The sequence below is a fragment of the Osmia lignaria genome, chromosome 4 (genome assembly GCF_051020975.1).
Source record: "Osmia lignaria lignaria isolate PbOS001 chromosome 4, iyOsmLign1, whole genome shotgun sequence".
NCBI lineage: Eukaryota > Metazoa > Arthropoda > Insecta > Hymenoptera > Megachilidae > Osmia > Osmia lignaria.
In genome coordinates, this window is record NC_135035.1 from 6,833,108 (window position 1) to 6,858,882 (window position 25,775).

Genomic DNA, 25,775 nt, shown 5'->3' on the forward strand with positions numbered 1-25,775 from the left:
GTTTTATTTTATGGCAGTTCATTGCAAAGCTTTGCGCTAATGAACTTCAAATATTTTTCCATAATATAGCGTATCATTTTCTTCTTGTCACTCGTATGAAATTTTACGGTTTTAATTAACTTCCTTTAAACGTTGAATATTATTAAAATAAACAACGGATATTAGATTTATTATTTCGAAATATCTTTATAATCGTCGACTAAAAGCCAATTAAAAAATCTTCAATGTACCAGAAGAAACGAAATGAAATAAAAATTGACACGGTTGCCGGAAGAATTTACGTGTCAGCGGAGTCAGAAAAATTTCAAGTGAAATTAAGTTTGTAGGTCGATCGATCGGTCGGAAGAGGAACGACATTCTGCCGGATGCTCTTGGCCCATTTCGCGCGCATTTGTTTCACCGGTCCCGGCCTGGCTCTCCCCCGAATTGCGTTCTAAATAATGCATCATTCGTCGGAACGTTTGGCCAGTATGAAATATGCCGGGTATAAAAGTGATGTAAGAGCCCGGGGCTTGTTCGATCGGCGCTTCTATGACAGCGCGTGGCGAAAGCCTTTCATAAGGCGGGAAAGAGAAAAATGAAGCACGGCTGCTGGTTCTCTGGATATCTAGCGAATTTGCTTGTCACAAGGAACTATGATCGTTGCATTTGTCGTAGAATGCTGAAAGGTCGTAATTCTCCCACTCAAAATGGAGCTTATTTCGTTGTCTCGCACGTGTCGAGCAATTCTGATCGAGAAAGATATATTTTACTACATTTTTCTATCACTTCATGCTTTCAGAGGGTGAAGAGACGAACGAGCTATTCCTTCAACATTTTTCACATACTAGGAACAGTTATTGAACTTAAAAATAAAAAGTGTACCTATAGAATTCATATCTTGTTGATTTATAAACAAGGAAATGCAACGCTGTACAATTTCTTTTGTTCCATAAGTGTACATTTATTCTCATTCATTTGTCTTCCATTGTTCTTCCAACCCTCTCAATTATGACAGTGATTTAAGAGGCCTTGTTACTCGATCGTAAAGTTAGACTAGGCAAGACCATCTATCCAAATGTGTTGGTTACCCATAAATCTTGTAAGATCACGTTGTTATCCTTTATTTTACTCGTTGACAACCATGCTCTTATTCCATCCTCGATACGATGATATTTTTATAATACGCGTATCGACACGCGATATTCGCTGTTTCGGGGGTGAGTACGGAAGGGTTGACGCTCGTGTCGATACGCCCTGTCGAATATTCCTATGGCAATTGAACATGTCCGATTTGCCGTGGCCAGTCGCGATCATTTATTTAAACAATTTTCACGGTTCCATTCTCTGGCGTGGTGAACGTGAAACGCGATAAAGGGATTCGTGCAGATTTGTTCGATTACCGCTCTTTTTGTCGGATTTCAGAGAATGTCCTAAATGCGTTCGGTATTTTGTCGCGTATGACGTTAAAATATTTTTTACAGGTCTCTTTGATATTTCAATTATTACATCTAAACCTTCGTATCTTCGTTTCAAAAACCATTGTAAAATGCACATCCCACACGATCTTTTCAAAGCTCGTAATTAACACCGCGTTATGGTCAGAAGAATTCCATGACTGCATGACGATGTCGAAACGTCCTTCGGTCTTTTCTTGAAATGAAAGCGAGCCGATGACGAGTAGCAAAGATAAAGATAGAAACGCGGCAGAGAAGTATCCGGGTAATTGTGTAAAGTTCAACAGTGAACAGAGAAGAAAGTGGAAATCTTGGATGGTGATTAAATAAACACTTTGTAGCAGGCAAATGAAATAATATTTAACGCGTTGTTATCGATAACGTTAATTATAAATATCAATACGATAATTGTTCGAACATGTAGTTTGAAGTAATGGATAAGTGATGTCATGTGTACTTAGCTGTTATGAAAGACTATGTTGTCTATGGGTGATCAATTATTGATGCGAATGTAATACCGGTTGCAACGTGTGACGTTGTTTCTTTGAAATCCTGTTAGTCGTTTCGTTAGGGACATTAATGGCAATCGTTTTGCCTGGCTATTATCGGAGAATCAGACGTGATGTGTTATGAAATTGATTTCATATTGCTCGAGTGATTAGTCTTCCGTTAGCTACTAAAGTGTTTGATCAATAGTCTCTTATAGTTCGTCATCAATGAAGATTCATATATGAATTTATCAAGTTGTATAGGTATAAAAACACAAGACAATTATTGCAGTATAAATCTTTTATTTCATGGAATTCAATATTTCATTGTATAATACATGGAGTTGGCTGCTATGGCGATCAAAGTGTTAACCCTTTCATCTATAATTTTTTCGATAGTTGCGTCAGACAGAGCTAATTATTTATTGCTTCAATTTTGAAACAAATAAAGAAAAATGAAATATCATGCATCCTTGACTGAGCAAATTAGAATTAGAATTAAACTCAAAATTCAATCGTACTAAAAATACCACCTGCCCCCTTATCAAGATTTTCAATCTTAGAAACGGGTTGGCTAATAATTACAGAAAAGACATGGATTAAGGTTTTGCTTCTCCAAGCATGAAAATTAATTAGATTCCGTCGTACAATTATTTTCTGCCAATGAGAAAATATCAAATTTCACACATTTCAACTGTTAATTGAATCACGAGTGTGAGACAACGTTGTAGAGCAAGGAGTTAAATTATTATTTTACAATTATTTTTACACTTACAGACACTAATTATTTTTGTACGTTAGTTATCAATTTTTCTTGTTTTCACGACGCGACAAACTTGTAGTTTCTGTCGATGGCGGTCTATGTATCAAGAATAGGAAACTTTTCTACGATAGGAAAGTCTGTCTTAAATTGGCAAACAGAGAGAAGCTCTGTCCAGTCGATTCCGAACCGTTCGATCCCGGAGTTCTCAGAGAGAAGGAAGCTGGAAAACTTTTCCCCCGTTTGCCTCGATAGAGGGGTCCGACTCTCCTCTTCCTTGGTAGATTGCGTTTAATCAGAATTAAGGATGTACTTGTGGAGCATCGATGGTTCGAACGGTCGATGATCTTCGTCTCATTTGCCCGATTCGAGAGAGTTTAATCTGTGGAAGGACTTCTTGAACGACTCGTTCCTCCAGTTGAGCTTAAATTCTACTCGGTCGATATCAACTTTCTCGAGGAACACGATTTACCTCCAGTTAATGTCCCTTCGAAATTCCATCTATGTATTTTCTCGATCAAAGCTCCGCCATAAACATGCCTTGCTCGATAACGTGAGAACGATAGAAAATAAGAAGGTGGAAACATTTTCAACAGACTTTCCATTTCATTTTCAAACTTTCCTTTAATTTTCTCTTATGAAAAATGAAATTATCTGCAAAAATAAGAAAATCCTCTGTGTAATTTCCAAGTAAAATCTGTCCGATTTTACCATTCGTTTCAGAATTCCTATTTCGATGTCGGTTCAATTCTTCTCGCATGAGTTTCGATAACTTACGATTCCTGGCCGGCTTGGCCAGTGAATTCCGGCCGACGAATTCCCGTAGGTGGACCGATATTTATGGTATCCGCAATTCGAAAACCGTATGGAAGGAAGCAATTTGTTCGCTGGTCGATACAATACACCGAACTCACGGTAATGAAACAGGGAATCGTTTTCTAGCTGCACCAAGCAGCAGGGATATTTCACTCGAAGTACTTCCTCTGTATCATTACACAGATATTTTTGCCTTCAAAATGGCTGCGATATATTTTGGTGTAATTCAAGAATTTAAATGATAAAAAATCAAACTCGCAATGAAATTAAAATAAAGATAACTTATTTCAAGGGTTCGTTACAGAAATTAACAAGCTAAAGTAAACTAAAGCGAGATTCGCTCTAGAGCCAACCCTTTTGGGGCCATTTCCGGTCAGACCAGAAGTGGCAAAAAAAAATTTTTTCTGCCATTCGCCGAAATGTTGGCCTGTACAAAAATGACAGAAAGATTATCAGGATTTTCAATCTTAGAAACGGGTTGGCTAATAATTACAGAAAAGACATGGATTAAGGTTTTGCTTCTCTAGGCATGAAAATTAATTAGATTCAGTCGTAAAATTATTTTCTGCCAATGAGAAAATAAATTTCCCAACCGGAGACAGTCCGTTTGCACGAAGTTGGTGAATTGCATTCTTATTCATTCGGCAGTGGTGTACAATATCCAAGACTGTCGCGGAATCTTCGAAGAAACGCTTGTTCTTCTTCTTCATCGTCAAAGTTTGTCGCAACAGTGAAGTTCGTTGTTTCGAGGCTGACTCGTCCTGAGATAAATTATCTGCTGGTTTTACCTTCAACAGGTGGAACCGTGACGGTTTACGGTTTAATTCCGGAAAGCGTAGAGAATCCAGCATGCTTTCTTCTGTGTTATTGGAAAGATTGCAGGTTGGGAAGGGTCTTCGACTTTCGTGCAAAGGTCATTGAGAACGTTGAAGAACAGGTTTGCATATTTTGTTCGCGCTTCGTCCGTACTTTTTGTACCATTTTCAGAACGAGTTTCTCTCGTTTGTCTTCTGCAACCTTGCTTTAGAAAACTGCTAAAAGAATTCATAATATAATCATTTTACCTAATTCATTATCTTAATCAGTCTTACCAGCATAATGAAATTAAAGATACAAATAAATATAATTAAAAGAAAACAATATTAAAAATTTAAAAATAGAAAATATAAGGATCATAGTTCTAATGTTAAAATATTATGATTAGAATTTTAATTAGAAATGCAGTTATAAAATAATTAATTACTAAAACGAATTAATTATTGCAAAATTCGAGCCTAAAGTTTCTCCAATAAATTTCAAGCAACTGTTGGCATATCGTTGATCCCGATAAACATATTTGCCGCGTAAAGGTTACGGCTCTGTTTGGGTATTCTCCTTCTCTTCACCTTCTCCTACTACAGAGGTACACAGGTGTAGCCGGTCGCCATACGCTTTCAGTAAACGCCCGGTCGTCGTCAGGTATGCCGGCTCTGTGTACGATCCGGGCTCCTCGTCTTTCGCGTTTCCTTTGTTCCATCGTGTGTCGACCTCGTGGTCAGTGAATCCGCGAGTTTTGTGAGTGATTTTAACGCATGGACGGAGAAACTTAAAAAAACAAGCGTGGGTGTTAAACGAGACGGTCGACGGTTTCTGAGTCACCGGTTCAGTGGTTCGGTTTCAAGATACGTAAGTAGTTTAATTTGAAATTAATTTGAATATTTTGATTCATGAATTGTCGAAAGTTTTCGTGGAAATTTTTGTATCTATTTATATGTTCTCATTATAGTCATATGATTCACAGTCATTTTATCTGGGAATTATCAAAATTATTTGCAATATTTTTCTTTTATGACTGCTTTTTAGGATTATTTGACAGGTTTTTATTACAGCTTTGTGATATCTCATTTCTGAAAATTATTCGTTTATTTTTACTTCACGTTTTATGATGATATGTTCATGTTTGATGGTATTACAATTGAATTTTGTTGATTTAGAGCAGGGTTTAAAATGTTATCTCTTATCAAAAGTAGAATTTATTCTTCAATGTCTGGAATTTGTTTACCGAGTATTCGTTTTCATACCATGAAATATTTTAATTTGATTTCGAATTTCTTAAAAATGATAAAATTAATTAGAAAAAGGAGATCAATGATTTATTTTCACGTTCAAAAAGTAGCAATGAGAAGAATGATTTCTACGTTTTCAATAGTGATTTCATTGACGTCTATGAGTAGTAAACGGCCTATCCGGTTCAATTATACCATAGATGAGTCGATTGAACCTCGTCAAGGTTTCTATAGTTGGTCGATCAGTAGCTTTCCTCAATTCGACACTGCTTCAGACAGGTTTATTTACATACGTTTCTCTCGATAGAAGACTTTATTAATCGCTTACCTAGAATCCTAGTTACCAACATCATCGATGGTTTTCCCTCTTTAATAAGTTTCTTATCTGGTCATTGGTGTCGATTGAGAGCTGAGTCAGCGATTGTGAAAGGATTTTTTACGAATTGATTATTTTGCTCCTAACGTTAAATAATTGATTGTGAGTTAGATTGTTAGAAAAATATCGAGGACAATTTCTTGGAAAAATTTGCAATCAAGGATTGTTTTTGAATATAAAGATCTTATCAGTAACTTATCTAACATTGTTCCTTGCTAAGATTACCTTCTTGTTACAATTTCGAAACAGCTTTATAATTGTTTGATTTCTTCTTATCAGCTGTATTTTTGCAACATTTGACACGTGATAATATAATTAACTTGGAAATGTGAGAATTGTTTCAGGGTGATGAATAAATGAATGTAAAGATAGCGTAATTAATGTAACAAGTTAAATGTAAATTGAAATGAATAAGAGATAACATTGAACTCATTATTCATTGCGTAGCCTGAGATTATTTCTCAAATGTTTTCTTTGATGCATTTAATAATTTCTATCGTTACAAACTTCTATAAACTAGGTTACCTTCTTATTCATTAATAATTAAAATTTACTCATCTCTTTTTTCATTTTCTATTATTTATTAAGAATATCATAAAGTACAAAATGATTTCACTTTAATTAGAAATAACTTTAGTTTTCGTATCTTTTAAATTGCAAAACAATGTGAAACACTTTCTCCATAGAATAATGATTTTAATATTGATTCATAAAGAATGTTATTTATCAATACCACGTATCGTCACGTTTACGCTGCTATTCGATAGCAAAGTATTGCTTAACACAATTCCAAGGTCTCACGTTTAAAAAGTGAGACAAGTATTAAAAGTAAGAAAATAGAATTATATTTTAAACATTACAATGGATTGAATTACAAAAATGAAAGATAAAATTTTTCTATGTATCTTCCTGTGCATCTTGCAGTTTCATAATCCTCGGAGAGTAAGAAAAGTATGTATGTAATTATCGTATCAAAGCGTTAAGTAGTTCTCATTCGTTTAACGAGCTTCGCGTCTCTTCATCCTTGTCTCTGCATCTTCATCAAGAGAAGATCTACCCTTTCGTCGCGATGACTGCGTCGGAATACCCAGTAAATTCGAAATACTCGGGTGTCTGGAATGTAATCGTTGAAAAACCGAATGGAACGCTTCACGATCTCGTCGTCGACACCTTCCTCCTCGTGATTCACGCGAGAACGAAGCGTTTCGAGGCGCGTTGATTGCGTTCCATTCGCGAATCCTCGTCGCCGCAGCGATAAATAAGCCGCTTATGCCGTAATCTAATCCGTCGAGCTTCTTTGGCAAATTCGTCGCGAAATCGTGTACACTCGCACGAAGAAGATTGCGCTGATAGGGCTGCCATCCCGACTACCATTACCGCGTTCCTGAAAGATACAGCACAGTTTCTGCTGAATCTGCCCTCTAATGATCTTGCTAGGCTCCGGTTGAATAATATTTTCTGGCATGGTGTTTTCAAGGTAAATAGATGAACACCGTGTAAGGTGATGCTTGAAACATGTCTGGCTATTTGGAAATGAGGATTTTGCGAATTTTCAGTGTTTTTATACTTTTTGATATTCATTCAGTTATTCCATCCTATATATGCAAATTATATTACGAAGTCTCCATATTCTGATATTTGTAATTTCAATAACTTTTGATTATATTATAGTTACTTTCAGTACAAAACATTTCATTCCATTTCAACTAGAAACTGTCCATTAACTTAATGGATATATGAATTTATTCAGCGACTAATTATTGCACGGTATAATCAGATTGAATATTTGATCAGCTTATCGCAAACATTTCGCCAAACTCTATTCTCTCTCGTATTCTGACAGCAAATCAGAACTAATATTTATGAGGAAGTACTAATTCTCTGTTATCTTTGTTCAGCCTAGAGCAAATTAAACGAGCTTAACTTTATGATTGTTCCGTAAAATCTATAATTGTCTCCAACTTTCGTAACTGGAAATGATAAAAAGAATAAAAGTATTCTATGAGAAGTAATTTGGCAGAAGTGATTAGGATGCAAAACCGTGTCAAATTTATTTCCTGAATTATTTGCCAAGGTAAATTAAGCAAACTTTGCTGACCCTCGGTGTCTTTGATTTCTCGGAGTAAAATCGATCGTTTTATAGGCAAATTGCTTTCCGCTGCCCTCTGTTCCCTACATTGCAACGCTGATTGGAATTTGTCCAATTAAAGCAATACAGGATTTCAATACCTGCAAAAAATAACATTTCAATCATTACCTCAGGTATCGGATAAGTTTCCGAATGGCCCCCCCAAAATTGAGATATCGTGGTAAGAAATTTTTGTACAATTTGCAACTACGTACGCGCTATTCGATACTGCGCATACACAGAACCTAATCTAATCCAACCTAACCTTACCACGATATCTCAAAAACGGTAAGACATCCAGCTCTGAAACCAACTTAGGTTATATACCGAACCTGAGTTCTCAATTTTGGGAGGGAGGGGCATTTGGAAACACAGCCTATGCATCTAATATCCATAATAAACTTAGAAAATCGATCGCTTAATGGATAATTTAGAGTTAAAAAATTTGTCATTTTCCAAAAGACTTTCTGTAACAATTCCAATGAAGCAGACGTTCTATTGTACTAAATTTAAAGCCAAACTGGACGTGTCCAAATGAACAACAGGACGGAAAAAAATTGCACGTGAAGCACTCGTGGAGTTCTTGAAAAGGAATCGAAGTAGAATTGTAAACACCACCGGGTACAGTGTCAGCATTGAAATTCATTTGTGCACGGAGTTGGCCACGTTGGCCAAACCAAACCACGCGAAACGATCGTCCGATTTCAAGTTGGTCAAACGATATCTCTTGTCCAAGCACGAGTAGATAATTGATGTTGACGCAGTGCGGCTTGTCTTATCACTCGGTTTTCCGTTTATCGTATCGATTCGTGAACACAACTACGAACGGGTTAGTACGCGAATACCGAGAGCAGATTTTCACCCGGTGAAAATTCGAGCCCCGTTGAGAATCAACAACGAAGTGGATCTTGAAAATTTTTGTATTCTATCATGTAACCTGTCGCTCGTATCATTTCTACCGTGATCCCGAAATAGTTGGAATTGTTTTTGATACTTTTAATCTAATTCAAATCAAATTTTTATATCAAATATTTTCAAGTGTTTCTATCACTCTGTGATTGATTTTTCTGTAAATTAAATGTTATTTTGTAAAATAATAGATAGCTACACAATGAATATTTTTATATCGAATAAATACCTGTTCAAAGAGTCATTATTTCTGAATATAAATAACGCAGTACAGTATTAATATTCGAAATTAATAACAGCATTGTTGCAGCTGCAGTTATTTATTATGAATAATCATATTGTAATCCGCATCGTACAAATGGATTTTCGAAATTTTCAATTATCATCACGTAGCAATGTAAATTGATATTATACAAAACTATATTAAATTTTAAAGTTATTTTTGTACATGGTTTTCCCTTTCATCGAAGCCGCTTTTTTTGAAAGTACGATTAACAATGCAAATTCTTCAGCATTCGCTCGATTCCTGTTCGTGGTTGCATGTCCAAGTTTATGCCAACTACCAAAACTTAAATTTCTGGCGTCATTTACAATCACGATGCTGTTATCACCGGTGCGATCTTACGACATTATCGTCACGTACGGTATAAGCGTGCAATGAAAAGGGAGTTTATCGTTGTCCTATTGCCCCTGTTATGCCGTGATATCAGCCAAAATTTACCTGTTTTATTCCTTTATATTTCTTTGTTATTTGACCATCTGATATCAACGTTCCTTGCATCGTATCATTATTAAAGTATGTAACTAGAATGTTTCAGTTTGAAAAGTGGCTGATTTTGAAACTTGCAAAGTCTAGCATGATTTCATGACATAAAATTATTAAAATAATGCATTTGTGGCATGCCAATTTAAAGCTTGAAATTTAAAGAAAATAAGTATATAAACTTTTGTCAGATATTTTTGTTTGTGAAAAGAGAACCGTTTAATAACCCAAGTGCCCATCAATTTGACCATCAATTCATGAATACACGCGAAACATGAAATAATCTGGTGGATAATGCAAGATAACGGGGTTCGTCGAACAGGTGGTCAAATCGATTGTAACTGTACTTTAATCAAACGAGACGAAGAAAGTTTACGCGAATCGGTGTCCAAGAAGTCAAGCCGAAACAGTTTCTATCTTTTATCCTCTCGAGAGACGTTTCTGATCGCGATCGGTCCATCAAATGGCACTAATTGCGTTTCATTGATGAGCTTTTAAGACCGGCATTCGAATGCATCCCACAGAGTCGCTGGTAGCTAGACCACGGCTTAATTTGCTCGCGTAGAAACTGGGATTATGATCTTAATTCCCTTTCAAATTGCTTCTGACTGGGAGCTTGACTCCCACGCCTGTAGGTGTGTGTTTGTGAACGTGCATTTCAATCGATAGGAGGCGTTACGATGTACATTTCAATGAGTCTCCAAATTTATTCGCGTTAGAATTTGCCTTCGAATCCAATGCATCGAGTACGATAAGTAGAGATATTTTTTAAACACTTATTTTAGAAAAAATTTGCATACTTAGACAGGGCTTTAAAATTATTTTTGAGGGTATTATACTGTGAAGTTATTGACTGCAAAAGGGGAATAAGAAAATTTGAAGAAAATATGAATAAAGATGGTCGTTTGAATAATGATAGTTTACAAATATTGATTTTACCAGAAGACTATGTTCTAATTAATTAGAGCAAATAATATTGCATCCATTGTAATCAATTAGTGTGACCAACATGTAATTGTTCTGCACATTCACTTGGGTAATATTGTCGATAATCATTCAGTTCAATAGCTTGTTTCAATTATTCGCTTCAATTCCTTCACAGAAATACCTATTTCAATTGATACAAAATATCGAAATAATTGATATTTTTATCATTACATTCGTAAAAGTGTCGTTATGAGCGCAAACAGGTTACAGTAGAAAGCACTTGAGACTTTTTCAGCGATTCAATGAAACCAAGTACACAAGGGCTCTTCTCTGCAATATTGTCCGCTACGAATTGTAAGTAAATTTTGAAAGTTCAAGTGTCTTCTACGAATTTATAAAAAGAAGTACTTTACAAGGGACCAGTTTCATTAAAATAATTCAATGTTTCATAGTCGAGCTTTTTTCAGAGCTAAAATAACATTCTTGTAACAAATGATTCCAATTTCTCTCTTTGAAATAAATAAAACTTTCCACGTTCAAACGATTGGTTAATAAATATTTACAATGTATCTTAAGCTTTACTCAAGGTCCATACTGCAGGAATATTTATTACATTCTTAATTCTTTTCAGAAGTAACGCTTGATTATATAACAGCTGGTTAAATAACAAAGAGTGACTGAAATCCTTCCAGTGTGTAAATCATTGCAATATATTAACTTTCTCTTTTAAAGAGCTTCTTCAAAATTATTCTCCTGCAAGGAGAATTAAAAAATTCTCATATTCAACATTGCATAATCGTATTTTAGCAACGATGAGATATTTCTTTTCTTTTTCTTTTTAAACTGAAAATTGGTAGTCAGAGGAATCAAAAATTTTAACGCAGCGGTGTCAGGTAATCGCGGGGGATTTTCGAAAATTCTATTTTCTCGCGTTCAGAAAGTCCCCTTTGAGCCGTGGCTAGCCCGCAGTATCCGGTTCCGACCGGAAGGGGACAGTCAACGTCCACGAGGTCGCAGTTTTTCGCAGTGCGCGAGTCCTTTGAAACATCCGACTCCACTGCAGAGTTTTCCTACGGGTCGTTCCAGTTTCTGGCGGATATCCAAAAAGCCTAGCCCTTTGCTAACTTTCTCCCACCGCCGTCGTCCTTCTGTTATTCCCGCCGCTCGTTCGTGACATCGAGTGGCCGGATTTATATCCGGCATCGTGTCTCTGTTCGCGTTCCAGTTGTTTGTTCCGACGTTCCCCAGACGCTTCTCCGCTCGCCTGGGCTTTACTGCGACGATTCTTTCTTGATTAGTTCGCAAAGTTACTTTTATTTCTCTGCAGAATTAAACTTTCCATGATAAAACGTTCGGAGACATTTGAATTCGAACAATTTAAATCCTCTTACTCTTAATCGTTTTAACACGTTCAGCTTTCAATTAAAAAAAAAAAACTGGAGCTTGTATAAGTTTTATACTTTGATGAATGGATGAATCATTCGAACCGAACAGCGTAATTCGATGATTACCGCAGTGCTCCTGCTAATTGCATCGCGCGGTGAAAACGCCGCATGAGAAAGATTGCTCCGCGAGCCTCGAAATTCCCTGGCGAAATTTCGCCGCTAATAAACACCGCGATCCGTTGCGATGTAACCCGCGGTTCACGTGTAATCCCGATAATTGGCAGAAATTCGAGGCTGCCTCTATCGTGTTAGCTGCGCACTTCTGACACCTTCGCGACTTATATTTTTCCAAATATCACGTGTCATATTATAAACTCGTACTTGAAATTGAATCTGTTTGAAATTTTAATGAATTTCCATGGATCTCTGTTCTGCGCATCACTTTATATTAAACGCTACATTTCAAACATATTTTTGTTTTCTATAATAATTCATCGTTCCCACGACAACTACCAGTAAATTGGATGTACAAGTTTCGATTACACGAATGATAACCTCCATGGAGTTGCATTGTCGACGAGGAATTCTGTATTGCGATATCTACTCGAAGTAGTTCCTATTGTTCTTACAGGCGAGCGAGCAGAAAATCAATTTCGTTGATCTAAATGATCATGTCCGTCCAGTCTCTAGATCTTTAAGGCGATGTTGGTGGATCGATAAGGATATAGGATAGCAATCAAATTTTTCATTTCACGTGTTACAAGTAGGAGTCTCTAAGAAGTGCCATTGCAAGTTGATTAATTCTGAGATGATCTAATAAACGTTGTTTTAAAATGAAAGTAGCTCCTTCGCTACCATCGTCTCTGATGAAAGTTGTACCTTTTGGAACGTAGACATCCAAATATTTTTGGGAACAGCTGCGTGTTTACCGCAGCGAAGAGAAATTGCACAATCGAATCGTATTGGATCCGTCGACATTCCTCGGGACTTTCTTCGCGGACGAACGCTTCCTCGTAAAATATCGCGAGATACGATAGGTCGAGTGTTGAACTATGTGTGTCACGTGGCGAAGAGGATACCAGAGGTCTGCACGAGAGACCTCCGTCGCCATTGGGAAAGTGTGCCATCGAAAGGTCAACGTTTACTCGTTCCCCGGTAGAAGGAAACGTTTTCTTCTTCTTTCGTCAGGATCGAAAGATCTTTGTACTAACCGTTCTCGTTTCGATTCCTTTTCCACGATGCTCTCGCGGACATTTATCCGTCTGTATGCGCAAACACGGAGGGTGCTTTCCGTCGATTCTTCGCGGTGGAGTGTTTTTCTCGTCAGGGATCGTTGTACCGTTCGATGATTTCTTATTTGTTTTCCTGGGTCTGTGTACCGCATCGGGAATGAAGAAAAATTAAAACTGACCCAGGTGCTTCTTTATTTATATAAAAGAATCTTCGCGTAGGGTAAGATGGTATAAGAGTACGCACTTAAGCTTTAAAATATTGTAAAGAACAAAGTAATGCGTAATTAAAACGCTTTTTAATTTGTTTTTGGCACAGATATCTACATTGTACACCGGTAAAAATATGATTGAACTTACAGTGGGTGATCAAATTATCAGAACCACTCTTTTTCATTTAATTCTTAAATGAAAACCGAGTTAATTTTTCTAAATTTGTAGGAACATTTATTATTAGTAATAAATGTGAATTGACTGAACGTTTAATAAAAGTATGGGTCAGAAATAAAGCCATCAAAATGAATTGCTGCATCGAAAGTATGTAAATATAATCTTTTAAATGTACTTGTTTATTTTTATAAGTATTTCTTTTGTATATTATTAATTAATTAAAAGTTATCCAATGTAAATACCTTAAAATTGTGGCTCTATTTCTATACAAACACGAGAAACCTATTTTCATACCATGGCTCTAATAATTTGATCACCCACTATAGCTTCAATATGCAAACTGTTTCACTCTAAGCTTCAGTGCGTATTCTTATCGACTGCCTGCTTACCCTATAAGAGTCAACAGGATGATCAGTGTAAAAAGCGATATAGAGAGGTCAGAAGACGAGCATCTACCTAAAGGGAATACGAAAGACCGATGCAGAGATAGAACGGAGGCAAAGGTCTCTCGCAATTACTGTGATCCACGATGCTGGAAGTGATCTGTTCTGGAAAACTGGTCACGTATCTTCGAACTGGACACTCGATCGGTACCTTTACCGTGTCCTCTTCGCTTCTTGTCCATTTCTTCCATGGATCAGGAGCAGGATTAGAGGAAGAGTCCATTAAGGGTAGCTACAGCTGCAAAGCCACTCGAGCGTGATCGTGATCGTGATTGGCGATCGGCCAAGAATCCGCGAGTAGGCTCGCGATTTGTCCGTCTGCCCGGTACATCGGGACATTAATAAAGGTTTGTCGATATCGAGTCGCGTTTGACGGTTTCACGAGCTCGTTTCACGGCATTTCCACCGGCACGTTCCACGGCTGTTTCGATTTTAGATGTCTGATAGGGTACTACGTGAGGTTTAGCAAGCTTCCTTCGATTCCTGACGGAGGATTCCTGTGGTTAGTATCGGTAAAACTTGAACCAACCGGTTATCGATTTTATTCGAAGAAATTTTCCACCTGGGTTTCACTTAAACTTCCTTTGACACGTCTCGATATTTCACATCAGATTTAAAAATAAATTAATACATTCGTTGCAAATTCATAAGGTGATTACGCTTAGGAATGTTTGCAACGTTTGGACGCAAAGCGTCGCTTCACGTGTTGGTAATTAGCGTAACGATGTATGCAAGCGTGCATTACAAGCAGATTGCACGCATTACGAAATTGTCCGAATTACATTTAGAAATTATTTCGATGCACTCGATTAGTGTTGCGAATCAATGGCGATAATTTAACGCGAGAATTATAATGGGCAGTGCCCTGTTAATCGGTATTCGCTTTGATCTAGATCTTCCCCCGATGAAAGGGAACTCGTTATGGGGATTCTATCTGTTCGATGATCGCTGATATTTCAGGATTGATTTAATTCTTCAAATTTAACTTCTTCCTATTTGTGTAATTAAATTGCTCAATACTTTGAATCGATTGCAGTATTATCGCTACGATAAAATTACTTGCATGAAATAACGTTCTTGATTGAAATTAATTATTCATGATAGAAGTGACAGATTCAGTACTTAACCTCGTTTCTCAACAGAATTATCTTAATTTAATTTAATCGCAAGTTATTTCGACGAACCTCGTGGGTTCTCGTGATTTGATGGTATTCTTCGCTTCCCCATCAGAAATTAAGCAATCTTTGCATTAAAGTGTCTCTCTGATGACACGATAGTTCGAACTTTCTCTGATGGTATGAACATTCTCTTTTAGAGATTATATATTAACGAACTATTAATTATTTTTATATTAAGAATGATTGTAGACGATAGGTTGGTAATTAACGTTCCATTTCTGTCTTACATCATTATAAAATATTAACGAAGGAAATTGCTTTAAAACGATGAAAGCTTTTGGATGATCTAAATATTTGAGAATCGTCTTATCTTCTCTCTTGAAAATCCTAAAAATACCACTTATCTCCAAACAAAAGAAAAGAATATCTTTATTCCTTTTTGCAAGGGTTAATGATTTACATTGGCCAGAAATTACATCGTTCCTTCTACACGTAATACCCTCGATTTTTATTCTTGTTCGAGGAGCTGTTAAAATAGAGACACTGTTATTACACGTTACACGAAATGGAGTGCTATCAAGCTCGGCTCATTGTTACAGTACACTGAACGGTAAGAAACATTCATAAAGATCCGATGTCACCAGAAGCTAATTAACTTTAACCGACAATCAACTCACCCGTAACAAATTTGCGATGAGGAAACCCCGTAATGCGATCTCTCCACTGTCATATTGCTTCATTTTCTTCTCGAGGAGCGTTTACGAGCAGAAACTCGGCGAATCACGGGAATCATCCTTCCCTTACGATGTAACATGAAATTTACAGGTCCACAAAGTTTCTTTCATCGTTTGCACAAAATTTCCTTAAATTTTCTTGAATTGCGGGATTTTGAAAGGAATGGATCTTCAGTTTTAGAAAATTACAAATCTAAATTCTTGCTGTTAATTATATATTATAATTATCAGTTTTCATTTTCCGTGGAACGGTGGTATATTATCCGTCAAACTTATACGAGATTAAGCTGATACGTGGTATTGTAACTTATAGCAACTAGCGTAATATCTATTGTTCCCCCAGCAATTGTATCTTGTCCTGAAACTTCATTAGACCCCTTATTTCTATCCCTTGCTCGCGCCGTTGCTTCGTTATCGAGCTATGTAATTAATGCACCGATATAGCAGTTTAATTAAAATGTGGAATGGAGAACAAATTTGAATTGTCAAGTCGATCGTTTCCCGATATTGATATTGCATAATATTTATTAATATAAATTCAACGTAATTTGAATTTTGTAATAAATTTATCGATGCCGATGAATTGATTATTATTATTCGAAATTACATTAGGTTAATTATGTTAGGTGAAGTTGTACAATGCATATTATTAATTTATTATCATATTAGCTTAGGGAACTGGTGCCTGCAGATTAACTTTATTCATTAATTTAAATTTGAATCGTGGAATTCCATAAAATACAAATTAAATTAAGTCCTAATTTAATAATTTTAATTATTCAGGATACGATCCTTTCATGTTTCAAATTTCGATTTTCACTTACTATTTTGCAAAATAACGTAATTTAAATGCCATTTAAGAATTTCGTTTTAGTTATTCGATAATTTATTCAAGCAATAAAGAAAATTGCTATGATGTATCTATAATATTGAACTACAAGTTTCTTGGGCTTCTGGAATCCTTTATAGGAAGATATTTCTTGAAAGAAAGAAGAAGAGGAAGGAGCTCCCTAATACGGGTAGAATCTTCGATCGTGAGGGGGTTGTTTCGCGGAAATAAGATGATCTCGGCGTTTTACCTTCTTCGGTTCGTGTCTGGCTTCTTTCGACCAAATTTATCGTTCCCCCTCTCCCTGTTCCTTCTGCTGTTAGGAAATTCTCGCCGCAAAGATAAAAGCAAAGTTTCGTGGGTCTCTCGGCGGTTAGAGTTTCTGCACTACGTCGTCCCTTACGTACACGCATAAATCTAGGGATTATCGCGGTTTCATATGATCCTGCGTTGAGGTTAAACCAAAGAAAGACGGTTTCCATGGCGAACCATTGGGGTTTGCTAATCGGAAACTCCTAAGTGTAATTCGGACGAGAACAATGTTTCCTGAAGAAAATGAATACTTTGCTTGTTTCGATTCGAACTTATCAAATGAATATTTTTATGTCTATTATCTGATTAAAATCTTAATCTAATCTTAATAAAATTTGAGATTTTAACTTCACGAAGTTTAGCTTCATAAAATGCAGTCAAAATGAACTTATTATACAAAATTGATCACGCATGTGTTAAAAGGCATTCACAAGCTCTCTGTCCGTGTTTAACACTTCGTGAAACAAAAATAATTACTGAAAGCATGCAAGAAATGTCAGTTCACTTTCACACAGTGTTTTTCAAAATTTCATGAGTAATTCCATCAACTTTGGTCACTTTTTTCATATAATCAACCATGTTGTACATTTTGAACAAACAAAAGCATGTGATAGAAAAAATAAAAATTTTTTATTCTTTTTACTACTAGCTTTTAATATTTATAATGTTATTTCAATTATTCTAAAGTGAAATTGACAAAATACCATATTTTCTCACAATTTTTATTTTTGGGAAGAAATGGGTTAAGAATCTCTCCTCGTTACTTGTAATTCTAAAGAAAATTTGAAAGAATCAACTGTGAGGAAGTCGCGTGTTACCAAAAATTATACTCTCGAAGGATCGCAATGGTTGGCGGAGCTCGTAAGTCCGGAGAAACGGGACGTCAACCTGATTGTACGTTTCCTCGAGGGCCCCGGGTGTGTTGGTAGGAACTTGACGTGAGCGAAGTTTTCGCTAGCAACCGTCTTCTTTATCCTCGGCCGGCCGTTTGCTATCGTAATATAGCCATAATTCACGCGAGCATAGAAAGAGCGAAGAGATTAGAGTCGGTTTTCACGGGAACGTCTTGGACGAAGGGGTTGCTTGATGCATTCGTTGCTCGCCCGAGCGAATTTCTTCGGGGAGCCACGAACAAACCGGCCCATAAAATTAGCATTTTAATGCTGATATCACTCGGCACGGTTGTCTGATATTTCGACGAAAGACAGTGTTCCCTGTGTTGCTGTCTCTCCGTCTGGTCGACTTATTGCGCGAACGAGGAGGAGGCCGTTTCCGGTAATCTGGCTCGGTGCAATGATCCGTGTGATTACGTTATTGTGCAACAAGTTCGTCGAGTTTTTTGCCTCCACGGATTTGAATATCGCTGGGAAACCGAGCCCGCTTCCGGACTTCTAATTCGTTTCTCAAGCTGAGATTACGTCCTTCCTCGGCAACTGTTGCGTCCGGTTTTTGGTTGGGTAATAATCGCTTTCTTCGAGGATTTTCCGGTGTTTGTTTCCAGTGAAATTTCTTTGTTTAAATAATATCCTTCCAGGAAATAAATTCTGTGGTATCGGTCACGGTGATTTCTCAATTCAATCAGCATTTATTTAATGATCCCTGCTTTCCCGTCTCTTTCTTCGCGCGATGAATAGAGTTCATCGCAATTTCGAATTGTCAGGGGTTCTTTTCTTTCGTTCGAAAAAAAAAAAAAAGAAAAAATGAAAGGAAAAAAGACACACCCCCTATTCAATGACAGCAGAGGCTTCGTGCATTAAGGTGGGGCTGGTTAGCCAGAAGAGAAACGTAGATCATAGAATGAGATGCAACCTCGAATGAGCCTCCCTGATTTTCATTTCGCGTGTTCACCAACCGTAGGGCTGCCGTTTCACGAAGGTCCTTCACCCTCTTTAACCGTCCCTTAAACGTGATGTGGCTAATTACCAGCGTGATTGTGACCCTGCCTGAACGAATGACTGGAATTAAAAAGAAGCCAAGTGAAAACGCGGATCTTCGTTCAATTTTCTTTTCATCAATGCTCGTTTCGTGAACATGCTCGCTGAATCGAATCATTTGTTTGATAACTTCGAACGCATAGGTAAATGAAAAGTGCATCCGTTTTCATCGATGAACTCTTTTTTCGGAGAATCTTAGTTGCTTCGCTTTTGCTAATTAACACGTTCTGTATAAATTGATTTCTTTGAGAAATTAATTTACACTTCTTAATTATGAAAGAATTCGATCATAATATATTCGTTATTTGTTTATTCCTTATTTAATAATTAGCTCTTTTTAAATTAGCCGAATATTTATATAGTCTTATTTAATAATTATTTTTTGCAAATTAGCCGAATCGTATATTTAATAGCAGTCTCAATTTTTAGACTTTAAAAATTGCACCCCTTTAACCCTACATCCTTTAACCCAACCGCAGCTTTCGCCAACAAAAAATTCCGTTATTTAATCAGCTCGCCACAGGACTCGCGCTCGAACCACGGAGAGAAACCCTGAAAACCCAAAATTAATCTGTTCAGGGTGGAAAAAAGGACGCGGACGTCCATCCTGTTTGTTCTTTCACCTAGGTGCAAAAACTTCCACCCTCCACTGTCCGACCTTCATTTTCTCGCGTACGTTGGCCCGCGATCGAAGGTAATTCCTCGGCCGGTTCTCCGGCGAAACCGCGACAAACGCTCGGCCTGCCCTTTAAAAAACAGCTTCGAGGGGTGAAATGTAGTTAGCAAGTTCCGTGGCCGAGCCAGAGGGGCGGGTAAGTCTTAATTAACTCGCTTCACTGGTAGTTCGTACGAGCCTTTGCCTTTCATCCCTCTCGACCGACCTTACCCTTAGTCTCATAAATCCCTCTTACGTGGATAGTTTTGTAATCGTGGGACGACATGGGAGGATGATTATTCACGATAAATTAAGGTAAAATAATAGTGCTGTTTTCTATTTAATTAAAATGCCTATTTTATTAGGAGTCCACCCCTTGTGACAGTGGATATTAATTAGAATTAATTATCGTGTTGAAAGTTTCTTTTAAGGGGTTAGGCTATTCTAGAATTTTGAAAAAATAAAAATTTCTTTTTTGCTTAATTTTTTGGCGACTTTTTCTTGAAATTTTACATTTTCTCTTAAAAAATACGCCATTTTTGCAAAAATCAATATATCAAAAAAATCCTACGTAGTTCGGTAACTGTTCTCATATATAATCGAAAATATTTTTGTTTTTTATCCTAAGTTAAAAATTGCAAGAGCTGCTTGCAAGACAAAAAAAGGCGTAATCAAAGAAATGCTGCAAAGCCCATATTTTGACTTGAATCACTATACAAAAATTAATTTTTAAAATTTATTAGTTGTAAAATAAAGGCATGCTTGCAGAATTTGGATTTATTCCAAAAATTTCCAAAATATGCCTATTTTTTCTTGCCCTAGATTGACCTAACCCCTTAAAGAATCATCCCTTTTCAATTCGTAATATTATTATCTATCGAACCTCGTTGCGCACCCCGGACATGTTCCACAGCCGTTTTTCCTTCGCTAAGAATCTTCTCGCAAACAAAGATTCGTCTAGCTGTTGGTTGAATCGTTAAATCCATTAACCCACGGGGCGTAGAGCGTCGGAGATATCGAAGGAAGAGGAAGAAGGAGGCTCGCACGTGCATCGCGTGCCAAGTTAGGAAAGAAACTTCGTTATGAGAAAGCTCATCGTTGTACGACAATCGTGGTTGTACGATGGTTGGGGGTGTAGTTTTCCATTCGAACATCTCCCGTTCTCCTTTCGATGAAACTGTTTCCCTGTTACTTGTCATCCTCCCCCCCTTGCCCTTTACCCTCCACGATTCTCATTTCCAGGGAATTTGCATTGATCGCGAGTATTGCGTTTCTTGAATTCGTTCCTTCATTCGTGCTTTCTTGCTCGCATTCGGGCTCGCCTGTGTACGCAGAGATCTTACGGGGTTTATGGTGGCCCCTGTACACTTGCCAGGGGATCGATTATTCGATTTCGAGGGAACAAGTTTCGTAATCGTTCGTCGGGGAATTCAGAAGGAAATTGAAGAAATTAGGAAGTTAGTCGATTTTATTGAATCGTCGCAAATATTTCAAGCATTTTTGTGAGAAATATGAAAAATGTAATTGCACGTTGGATACTTTATACTTTTGCTGAATTTATTGAAATCTTCCGAGTTTCGTTTTAAGCTGGGATTATAGACGAGTGCACGGGATAGGAAAGACTAGGTTATATATTTTGTAGGAAAGAACCGGCTGCTTGAGACGTGCCGGAAGTTATGGGTTTAATCTGTAGTAAGCTTGCCTTAAATTTGTTGTTTCATTGTTAATCGTTGCACGGGCTATTTCTCAGATTGGATAGATCGAGAAATTGTGCGCCAGTTTGAATGAAATCGAGCAGGGAATTATAATTTACAAAATGATAAACGTAGCTTTCCAATTATTGATAGCGAAATTTCATAGTTCAATTCAAAGTTAGTAGAACGTATAGAGGAAAATTTTGAAGGGCACAGATTGTGATAATCAGAATTATTTTAAAAAATATTTGTACAAGGCAGGTGGTACAATCTTTTGATTAATTTTATCACACTTTAAACACTTTAACAAATATTGATTACAATCTGCAGTTTCTAATAACAGTTCTAATCTATGATTTTCAATGTTGTACTATTAATTTATCATAATACTTTAGTTGCAAATCTAACTAGGTCATGTGCGATTTCTCACAAACATGTTCTATTATTTTTCTTATCTTTGTTATTTATATTCGAGTATGGTCATCGATGACAAACAAAGCGTGTGCGAGTACTCGATTTATTCGAGTCAAACAATGATCGGTCGGTCGAGCCGAGTCGAGCGCTTGAATTTGCCGAACTACTCGAAATCGACGAACTGTTTGTAACAAAAGCGAGCTACTCGAATATTCAAATTGAAAGTCATCTTCAAGTAAATCGAAGTTTTACGACGGCTCGAATATTCGAGTAATTCGATTTTGTTTCAAAAAGTTCGTCGATTTCGAATAATTCGGCAAATTCAAGCGCTCGACTCGGTTCGAACAATCGAAGCGCAGCTCGGCTTGTGGTAAGTCAAATTTTATTTTTATCGAAACTTACGTGTGATCCTTTGCACCCTGATGGGCGCTCGTAACTCGAATCTCAAGGTTCTCATTGACCCTTCAAATTCACCCTGGTATCTAGAGGGTAGCCTGGGAAAGGTTAATTTCGCGCGGTTGCGAAAGAAGCCAGATTACATCGTTCGAATTACTGGGGTGCGAGAGTTGGTCCCGTTTGAGAAAAAGCCGAGTAAAAAGAAGCTCGCAAAAGAGATAGGAGAGAAAAAGAAGGAGGGTGAAGAAGGGGAAACGGGATCTCGTTTTACAGCGACCCGCCATTGTTGAGGCTGGTGCGCGGCGGAAAATTCTCACTACCGTTTGCGGATCCTCTCTTCGCCACTTTTTCCTTCATCCCTTTCCTCTTGCTCGCTTGTTTTCCTCTTTCTTTGTTCGCACAGGCGGACTTGTTTTACGACCTTGTAATTACGGGACAGTTGTCTGAAATGGACGCGTGCTTGGAATATTTGTTGGATGCTGGAAGGTAAAGGGGCTGTAAAAACCCTCCCTTTCGGCTCGAAGGGTGGAGCAAAATTAGATACAACGGAAAATTATGAACGGTTGGATCTGTTCCTTCTCTCATCCCCTTGCCAGACATGAAATGATACTTATTATATCGCGGACACTGTTTCCCTACTTTGAGGGATGTGATTTCTCGAGCGAATTAAAGGTAACAAAGGCCTGTGCTTTCAAAAGGTTTATATTAATATTCTTTGTTATCATCTATGCTGAAACAATTTGCTGCTTTTATTCATTGTTCAAAGTATTTTTATACGATTGTCCGAACCTTCTGTGTTCATTAAAATTGGTACTAATTGCGACTTTTTTTTTTTTGGAAGTTATTATTCTAAATTGTTACGAATAGATAAGGGTAGATTTTGAATGGTTTCCTGATGTTCTAATGTAAAATTGCAAAAACATTCGATATTCGCGAACGGGAAACTATTAAATGGTACAAATGGACGGGAAGAATGCAAATTAAGGAACAGTTTTCGAAACGGAAAGTCATTATTGTTGCAGTTCCAAGCTGAAAAATTCTCAGTACGGTTTGTACGACTCTTCTGAATATTTTCTAGTCGCTTTTTTGTCCTTCATGGACGCCGTTTCGGGTTGCTTCACAACGTTGTAATTGTAGGTTCGTCGTCTGGAACACGTGCCTTGAATGCTTCCGCGAGATAGAGGCTTTAGAACCTTTATTCCATGCTAGATGAAAATGGTTCTCGAAACGTTTAAAAAAACGCGTTCGCGTCAGTGGTAGAAGAATTTCAGACAATTTAAAAAAACATAAAGGGAAAATGGCACACCTCGATTATTTTTATTTTTAAATAAATTTATTCACTATAGAATAATTGATTAAAATTTCGGAATGATGGAACTTTTAATTCTTTTATACTTGTACGTCATGTCCCGCCTTTAACCCTTTCGCTGCCGCGGTGGTCCCATGGGACCATTGGCAAGATTGTACCGTTATTTTAATACATTCCGCAGTTCTTTCCCGTTATAAAATTTTTAATATGAAATTTGTGACCCACTAATGCAAGTTAAAAAATTCGCGGGGGCATCGAAAGAGTTAATGTCGTCATTTGTATATTTCCTGCTAAGGTGTAGCTGTTCGTTCTCCCTATCACACGTGCCGATTCTTCGCTGAAAAAGCTGTCGAAAAATCCATCCGTAAGATATTCCAGGGATCGGTGTCCCATTCGTCTCTGGATCGTTCCTGAATCCCAAACACAGGGGTGGTAAGATCGAGCGTGTGTCGCGTAACGATCGAACGTTCCTCTAAGCCAGTCCTGGTGGCCGGCTTTCAGGACCTTTCGAAGGGTATCCTTGTAAGGGAAGAGGGTGTACGGTGAAAAACGACGTTACCTGTCCTCGGAGCCCGGCCATTCTAATCGATCGAGTTGGCTCGATGTAACCGGTAACGCGTGGACAAAAGCGGAGTTTCCGGGTGCCGGGAACGATCAAGCATTCCCGCTTGAAGGCTGAAAGTAGAGAGCGGGAAACGATGCCGGAAAGGGACGTCGTGAAAAAGAGAGGTGCGCAGGGATTGGGTGAAAATAGAGCGGAAAACGCGGTGAAAGGAGACGCAGTCTGGTCGGGCATTTTTCAACGGACACAATGCCGAATTTACATTGCCGAGCTACTTGATGGCGAACTGGAGACGAGCAAGCAAAAGAAAACGATTCGTTTCTCAATTTTCATCCTTTCAGTATTTTTTTTTCTGCTGAGGAAATTTTCTGAGTGATTTTTAACTGAGTGGTTGCTAATAGGATAATGTCTTTTTATCTTTGACGAGGGGTAATTTTCACTCAATTGGTAATTGCATCGAAGGTATCCATTTGAAGCGTTTGATTCCATGCTATTCTCTTTTTTCATACGTGGTGACAATTAATTTCTTATACACCGATATCGCCCCCAATTTGGGCGGTACCGTTATCGGTAGGAGACCGGTGGGGGTAGGGTCGCGACTAATCGTATGCGCCAGATCGGTAGGTAATGGTGGGGGATGCGCAGATCGGTCGAAAACTGAGGTTATTCTCACGTTGCAACGCGTTGGACCGAGTATACATTAGCGTCGTCTAATTGGCTGACTGTAACTACTTAGCGGTAGCGACTGCTAAGTTTCGTCGTCGATGATGAAACGTCATGCAAATTATTATTCGTGTCTCGATATTACCTCGGAATGTTATCTTGTCAATTACAAACGAAGCAGGATTTCAATCTTCTCTAATTATCTCTGCTTGAAAATTCATATTTCGTAATCATAGTTACGAATATCTGAACACAATGTAAATAAATATAAATCCAAGGGGATTAACGACGTCTCTCGGGAACGGGGAGTCTAGGAGAGGATTTCGAGAGGCGACCACTTGGCAGGCTTCTATTTTTGAGAGCAGCTTCGCTGTTCGCCGAGTTTTCGTCGCTCGTGTTGCGGCTGACCGCAAACGGTCTTGCCGAAGCTTACGAGCAAACACGAATCTCTTGAGCCAAAGTAGTACTTTCATTGCAGCTGTCGAAGTTCCCTCTGCGTGTTGCTCAGCATCAACCCTGAATGGTGAAATCTCGAGGCGTTCCCTTGGATTAAGATTTAAATCGTTTCTCACCATTCAGACCCTCCAGTACACTTGTTACGATCGTGTAATTCAACGAGATAAGAGATCCGTGTTAAATTGGTTTATCCATTCCAATGGTTATCCATTATTACAGATAAATCCGAATTTTAGTTATATATTTAAATCTGTTTGAATGCTTTCAATGTACCACGTTCATTTAGAATGAATGAATGGAAATGCAAGCAGAACTGTGTCGAACTAGATGAAACTATCGGCGAGGTATCCGTTATAGTCGAAGTCAACTTCCTTCCCGTCTTGTTCTACGTCCTTCCGGTTCATGAGCGTAGAAAGCACGAAGCTTGTTGCTCCGTGTCCCCATTGTGTTAATATTTGAAGAAGAGAGTTTGACGTTGTTTGCTTTTCTTGATAGATGACTCCCTCTCTCTCTCTCTCTTTCTCTCTTCCCTGTTCGATCAATCTTTCCACTCGCCATTTGCAAACAAAATTAATCACGTTCAAGACGAATTGTACGTTTACCG

The 25,775-nt window shown here is 37.8% G+C and overlaps 1 protein-coding gene across 10 annotated transcripts in view; it reads left to right on the forward strand.

Moving 5' to 3' along the window:
• Pgant9 (polypeptide N-acetylgalactosaminyltransferase 9) overlaps positions 1-25,775 on the forward strand; it is a 203,184-nt gene that overhangs the window by 83,327 nt on the left and 94,082 nt on the right. For 4 of the 10 annotated variants that reach the window (XM_034322725.2, XM_034322727.2, XM_034322728.2 and 1 more), the window contains exon 1: positions 4,931-5,165. The exons of the other annotated variants lie outside the window; for them this stretch is intronic. The gene's annotated coding sequence lies outside the window, so the exon portion shown is untranslated. Of the gene's footprint in view, positions 1-4,930; positions 5,166-25,775 lie in introns of those variants that run through there. 10 annotated transcript variants of the gene reach the window in all.